Source organism: Rhodnius prolixus, unplaced genomic scaffold (genome assembly GCF_049639745.1).
Source record: "Rhodnius prolixus isolate KJV_2025 unplaced genomic scaffold, Rpr scaffold_1, whole genome shotgun sequence".
Classification (NCBI taxonomy): domain Eukaryota; kingdom Metazoa; phylum Arthropoda; class Insecta; order Hemiptera; family Reduviidae; genus Rhodnius; species Rhodnius prolixus.
The window spans coordinates 65,586,358-65,593,848 of record NW_027411581.1 but is presented as its reverse complement, the minus strand read 5'-3'; the positions used below and the strand labels follow the sequence as shown (position 1 = coordinate 65,593,848).

General features: G+C 33.1%; 1 protein-coding gene and 1 long non-coding RNA gene across 7 annotated transcripts in view; both read right to left on the bottom strand.

Moving 5' to 3' along the window:
• Positions 1-7,491, bottom strand: part of Eip63E (cyclin dependent kinase Eip63E) — a 237,518-nt gene that overhangs the window by 102,021 nt on the left and 128,006 nt on the right. The window lies entirely within an intron of this gene.
• LOC141446157 (uncharacterized) overlaps positions 1-7,491 on the bottom strand; it is a 75,786-nt gene that overhangs the window by 57,628 nt on the left and 10,667 nt on the right. For both annotated transcript variants that reach the window (XR_012453556.1, XR_012453555.1), the window contains exons 2-3: positions 4,645-6,390; positions 7-79 (exon numbers count right to left, since the gene is read on the bottom strand). This is a non-coding gene — a long non-coding RNA (uncharacterized lncRNA). The remainder of the gene's footprint in view (positions 1-6; positions 80-4,644; positions 6,391-7,491) is intronic.

Here is a 7,491-nt window from a genome sequence, read left to right as displayed (position 1 = left end):
GAATACCTTTTATTTTCCAAAGTTATAGGTAAACCAATTATTCAGCAGTTAATCAAATCAGCAGCCGCCAGGTACTTACCTAAAAAAAAAAATTAATTAATAAATAATATTTGTACTTATTTATAGATTTTATAATATAAAGCACACAATTTCTGGGTAAATATTCTAAATTAAATATACAAGAAAATGTAAACAAGTTTCTTAAACTTGATCTTTATCACAGAAAGAGAGGGAGCGAGGTAAGGTGAAACTGTGCCAACGATGGAGGGAATAATAAATCAGAAGAAAAAATGCTAATTACGGATCTGATTAGGAGAGATTTAAAATTCAAAAAAAGGAATGATGGTATTAAAACAGCATGAAGAAGTTGGCAGGTGTAAGGGAAAAACATAAGGGGGAAAAAACGAAATGGAGAAGTGCCACCTGGCGTTCCAGCTAGGCGCTGGAGGCTCTCCAAGAGTTGTTTTTTGCTCCAAAACGTCATCGCTCTTCTCTCTTGGTAACAGGTTTCACATAATGCAGTAAAATGACTTGACAGCGGCAAATAGCGCTTCGTACTAGAAACTTTTATATCCTACTACAAATTTCATTTTATTTAAACTATTTTGTAAATTTATTTAAACTTTTTGACGTTAATTATAATTCAAGGCTACCTTTAAACACATATTTACCGAGAGAAATACTCTTTTGAACAAGCTCTCACAGTTATGTTTGCTTTCTTATTAGGGGTGGGATTTTTTCGAATCTTGAAAGTAAAACACCTTAACGAATCGTTAAACATTAGAAATATCTATGTTAAGGGGTCAATTTAGCAAGAAAATCGGTTAAGAACAAAAAAAAAAAAGTCTTGTGTGCCAACGTTTCGGTAAATTTATTGCCTTCATCAGGGCCTGGATATTACAATTAAAACAGATACAATAATTTAGAATTTATTTGTCGAAATAAAATAAAATTTGCCGAAACGATGGCACCTAAAGACTGGAGTTGTTTTCTTCTTTATTGTTCTGGACCCGTATTCCTCGCTAAATTGAATTGTTTAATTTAAATAGTTGTTCATTGTTTTTGGTTACTGATTTATAGTTTAAATAGGATGAAAAAATAATTGCCATTTCAGTCGAGTAAATTTATTTTGCCGAGCTTTCGACCTAGGGACTAGGTCATCTTCAGGGCTATGGAACATATTTACAGTTTGTTAACAATGTGTCGTAAGAGTGTTGGTACAGTCTTTTTTTTTAAATATTGTGATGTTTCGCCTGTATATTTTTTGTGACAGTCTTTGCATTCAATTTCGTATACAAGATTTGATTGTTTGTCCTTTAAAACTGTACCAACACTCTTACGACACAAAACTAAAAAAGAACACCACAGCACTTTCCTTACATAGCACACAGAAAATCATCACCACTTTCGATTTCCCCAAACACAAAGATACTTAAATGAGAAACCAACACACCAAAAAGGAAAGTGCTAGAAATGATATACATATCTAAAACAGAAAACAGTTTAAATTTCAAAACAGACACGAACAATTTAATTAACATATGCGCAAACTTACTACAAAATACTTGAAAATTGGCAACACTGACTTCCACACAACCTAACACATATTACACATAGACCGATCACACTCAGTCCATGAGCAGACCAAGACAGAAGACACACCAACCCTGAAATGTAAAAGTATTACTTTCTAAACTAGGTAAATAATTTTTGTAAATTTCGTTATATTATACATATTCATTTCAATAGAACCATTGTTAACAATCTGTAAATATGTTCCACAGCCCTGAAGATGACCTAGTCCCTAGGTCGAAAGCTTGGCAAAATAAATTTTACTCGACTGAAATGGCATTTATTTTTTCATCCTATTAATATAAATATTTTACGGTTACTAAAATCTAATACAAATATCATTTTCGTAAACAAAAAAATATCACCAGTAAATTGACACAGTAGTGGTGGTACTGATTTTTGTCGAAAAGCTTTATTATACGGGTCCGATAACCGCACTTGAACTCGATAACTAATTGAAACTTCCGGTTATACTATCCCTTATTAACACATTTCGCTGATTAAAAATTCTTTAAAAAACCAAGTAAAAATATCATTTCCGGCGGCAAGCTAATCTTCTTCATATTTGTGATTTTGTTTGTAAATTTAATCTTAATTTACAAAGCATTCAAATTCAGCATTTTCCTCTCTCCCTTGGAAGAGCCCTTATTTAATCATTCCTGGAAAAATAAAATTTTCAACAGAATACCGAGTGTGAGGAAAACCTTTTTGAAAAAGAAAATCTAAAGAAAAGAAAACTAAATAATCGATTAGCCCACACACAAACGAAACTACGCGCTCTTGAAGAAATTAAGAATTCAAACGTTCACCAACTACTGAAAAATAAATAATCAATCAATGAATTTTGGACCCAGATGTCCCTCTAGTTCTGGACTCAAGTGATATACACCTTTTATTTGAAACATCCTTTTTTTAAAGACTCTTCAAGTCTTCTTAAGGCAGTTCTGAGAGAGAAAGGTGAGGTTTTTCAAATGCTGTTAAGGTGTAATTTTTACAGCTTCATCGGGAATTCACTACTTTAGTGAAAATTGCAAACTTTATAGGAAATCTGTTCAAGGAAAGTGCTATTTTTCGTTTTTAAGATATAATTTTTTTTAGCGTTTTTTACTGACTCATGTGTGCCAGCAACCCCATATTACATATACTGATTATGTTAATTGCGATCAAAGAAAAAGTCGCACGGGTGTTCCTAACAGTTTTCTTTTAAATTACGTCATTTTCAAAGTAATTACCCAAACAATTCTGGAAATAGAAATTTTATTTTATTTAATTGTATCCATTTGTCAGACATAAGAAATTGATTACGTAACAATTGACTGTCCCCCACAGGCTACCCAGATGAACTACCAGAGCTTCACTTAATGCGAATTATGCTCATCCAACCTGTAAGATCTCATACACTATCATTAATAGCAGCAAAAGCAAAGTGTTGATCTCTTAATTCCTATATTCAGTAAATAAACGCATTAATTTCAAGTTCAAACTTCTCTAATTATAACCCTAAGAAGGTAATAAAAAAAAAAAATGAGACAAGAGTTTAAAATAATTTTTTAAGCTGAAAGTAATTCGTTCCAAAATTAGCCAAGTTACGTAAAACTAGAATCATTACCATAATTTGATCATCTACCCGCTTATCAACAATTTGATCGTTTAATATTCCGCAAGAAACTAGCTCATAGTTTTAAACAAGTTTTCTATTTAAAGAAAAAAACTATTTGAGCTATTTTGAGCTCTATGAACCTCAAAGGGTTAACGATCGCTCAAAATAACATCTTACTAAATCAATAAGAACATGTTTATTTTAAATTGTTTTTTAACTAAAAATAGATATTTAAATAAGAAGAACTATTTAATAAAAATCTTTTTTGAAGACTCCAACGACTTAAATCTTATTATAATTTCTTTAAAGTCCCAGCTTTCAAAAAAAAAAAAAAAAAAAAAAAATACATATTTAATAATTACGTGCGTCAGCAGGACCATATGTTATACTAAAACGTCATTTTTCGAGTGATCTCTATCCTTATCACAAAGCTTAAAAAAAAAATCCTTCCTACAAAAAATTAATCAAATAAAAGTTATAAATTATACACATAACTAGTAAGGCACCACGATAGCCGAGTGGTTAAAGGCGAGAACCCGCAAAGCTAATATGTATTGCTGGTTTAGTGGGTTCGATTCCCGTTGTCTAGTATCTATAAATTTTATATTTAATGGTTGTAACATGAGAATTTATTAGTCTCCTCCGTTCGTGACATCTAAATTTAATTAGAATTAAAGTCAGCCAGAAAAAAAAGGGCATTATTTTACAATTATTAATGCACATTGACAATAAGAAAATTTACAGAACATAACCTACTCTGAACCACAAAAGACTTATTTGTGTATTATAATTAAAGCCCATCTTGGTCACGTAATGTGTAGTTCAACCTAAGACGAAAACTTCTAAAGGATTCCCAAGTCTTTGCAGTTCTTCGCTTTTCAGAAGACCGGATCAAACCATTCACACAGATTTAAACATTCCTTTAGTCACACACAAGTGGCTTAAAAACACGTTACAGAAAATCCCATCCATCTTAATATACTGATTCTCATCATAATCCCTTGATATAACAAGTTTCTTCCAGAACACTTCTAGACGTCTTAATAGATAGTGTGGCCTCAAGATCTCCTCTCTGACAATGGCAGACAATAGAAGAGAAAATTTTGTTGCAGGAGTTGTTACCACTGAGTAACTTCTCCTCTCCGAGAGTGTTGTGGACATTATACATTATCTTCGTTGCTTATATATAACGCAATACGTTACATGCATTGATTATAACTAAATAAACGATAAAGAATAAATTAAAGAAACTTTAATTCAAGGACACAGAAAGTAGACAATCATCTTGAAAAAAACAATATTCTTGCATCACAGTCTACCAATACACACACACAGATAGATATACAGGTTCAAATAGAAACAACCTGGAGAAACAAGTACATGTTGAACAAGTGAAGGTAAAGGTGTAGGAGAATATTTAAAACAAAATAGAAGTATGTCTGTCTAATCAGATAATAAACAAAGGTAAGCACCTGAACAAGGACTTCACGTGGGTAACGTTGTAGACTTCACGTGGGTAACGTTAAGAGGAATGCGGGCCTCCACTCGCTCCAGAAAAACTAAACTTCCTACGCTACCTCTCCTTAACATCTGTTTAGTGTTGCCACAGCTGAGCGTATATATATTTGGGAGTGAACATCCAAACATTTTTAAGTAAATTTATCTTGGAATATTACATTTATTCATTTGTGGCAAAGTTACTAATGATCTCTATTAACCTGTTAAGCGTTGGAATTTAGTTTTTTTTAAAAAAACCCACAGTGTGCGGAATTAAAATCAGACAATGACGTGTATATGACGACGAACGCAGGGCAACAAAAAACGTCATAATAGTCACTGCAAGCGACTTTTTCTGCAATCTCTGGGGGGCTTGAGATTACAGATAGAGCATTCTGTGCACATTCAAAATCTTGCACAGCTTCACGTATTCATTGCTCTAGTTAACTAGGGACGCCGCAAGAGCTTTTACAAGGAAGAAAAAAGAGCTTTGAATTCTGTGCAAAATGAAATCCTGCTCGTACTGAGGTCCTGAACCTCTATCTAAAAGGTAAAAAGCAGCATTGCACAAGGGTTGAGAGCTTCTATTTGTATGCCTAATTACCCAAACTCTAAAGCGGAGACCAAACATGTACAAACCACTTATCATTTGGCTGGCTCCCACCGCAGTTCTATTGGGTAAGATAAAGGAGGAAACATCCCACCAAATAATATTTGTATTGAACTTTTATTAAAATTTCGAGTTTTTGTAGTTAAATGGTAATTTTATATTTTTTCACAAGTATATACACGTCGAACGCACCGTAATAGAAATTTGGTTTGACGTGTGTATACACGTGTCAAACACGCTTAACTAGTTAAGAAACCAAGGGAGGGGGGAATAAGAAAATCATCTTGTGATCAAGAACGATGAAAATAAAACTCCCACCTGCTGCTACATTTAACAGATACCCGAGATTTTCCGCGAAGAGTTCAGTTAGGGAAAGTTATGGACGAGAAAAACCGAATATTGTGAGTTGGGGTTTTCTAGCCCAGATTGAAGTTATTAAACAGGGTATTTTTTTTTGCGTGTTATTATTTCCTATAAATCTGGTGGGCACGAGTAGTGATTGTAACCGTATCGATTTCCGTTTCTTAAGTTTTCACAGGAAATGATCGCTTTGAGGTCCCCCAGAGTCCCGAGAAAAGTGTTTTTCACTGATTCCCCCTTTTCCTGTCTCTCCCTGTATGTGTTGTACGTAAGAGAGGAAGCCATAGCCAACTATAAGTAACACTTTACTGAATCAGCTGAACACTTCCTGTCAATAATTAAAAACAAAGAAAAGTAGCTATTCTTTTTCTTGTCCCTTTATCATAACGTTTCAATTCTTTCTCTTTTCTCCATTCCTTACGACACCTCTAAAAATTCTATTTCGTCTTTTATACTCTTTACACCGTCGTTCACCATCTGCTAAAAAAAAGACTCGTTACTCCTCTACAATAAATTCCATTAGATTCTTTGATTCATGGTAGGTAAGTTCTCCTCCCACCACTTTGCGGCAGCCCGAATAAGTAAGCATTCCTTTATACCTTCTTCAACTGTTCAACAAAGTGGAAAATTCTGTCGTTTCCTGGCTGGTATAGGACGTAGTAAGAGGAGAATACCACCACGTCTTGCCACCAACCCTATAAAAGGCATTGCTCTCTTAATTCTGCAGGAAATTGCTTTTTCCCTCCAGGTACTATAAAAAAAAAAAAAATATGAGTTTTATCTTATTTACAACTTCTTTAAAGGTAAAAAAAAAAAAAAAAAAAAAATAGTAAAGGCTGAATATGCTTTTTCACTTGAGAAATTCTTATATTAAATATCTTCTTTTTTGAGAGATTTAAATTTTATATGCAAAATTAAATTAAGCAGTTTAGGCGCCACGATAGCCGAGCGGTTATAGGCTAGACCCGCAATGCTAAGATGTATTATTGGTTTAGTGGGTTCGATTCTCCTGGTCTCTAGGCCTTGGATTTTATTTAATGGTTAATATGAGAAATTTACAGTTAAGTATGTTAAGTATAATTTGGTAGTTGGACGTTAAGCCCCGCCTGAAAAAAATAGGCGAATACTTTACTTTTTTTTTTTTTGAAAAAATTAAGCAATCACAGGCAGCTAGTGAAAAAAATTACTTTATTTTCTTATAACATTAAAATATATTCAGAATAATTAGGGGCAAAAACTTTTAATGAAAACAAAAATTGATAATCGTTATCAAAATATCGTTGACCCGTCAAACGTGGAGTAACAAAAACAACAAGGTCAGACTAATCTGGTGCAATCCCTCACAGCATCATTTTCTCTTAAAGGAAACACCAAGGTTTTAACCTTAACATTTTATTTACAATATAGAATTAATATTCTCGATATTAATTCAAATTAATTATTTAAACAGCTGGTGTATTAATTTAAGGCATGTTAAACATATGAAATCATTGGAGAACGGAGCAGCGCTTTTTTTTTTTTTTTTTTTAGTGCACTGTGGTGGATAGTGTTCTCTCGTTTTGGACCAGGGATCTGCCCGAAGGGAATGTAGCTCGCCAAGCTAAGCAATAAAGATCTAAACCCACTCTGCCCGCTGATTATTATTTTTTCTAGGAAGCTTGCATATCGATAACAACCTTGAACTATCGATTTGTTAAAATAATTATGGATCATTGTAATTATTGCGTAAATAGTAAATAAATTAGATTGATACGATAGCAAACAACTTTTTCTTAATACGATCAATTACTAAGTCGAGAGAAGTAAATACTGTTTAAGCTGGATAAATTCAGTTTGAATGTTTCTAATTATT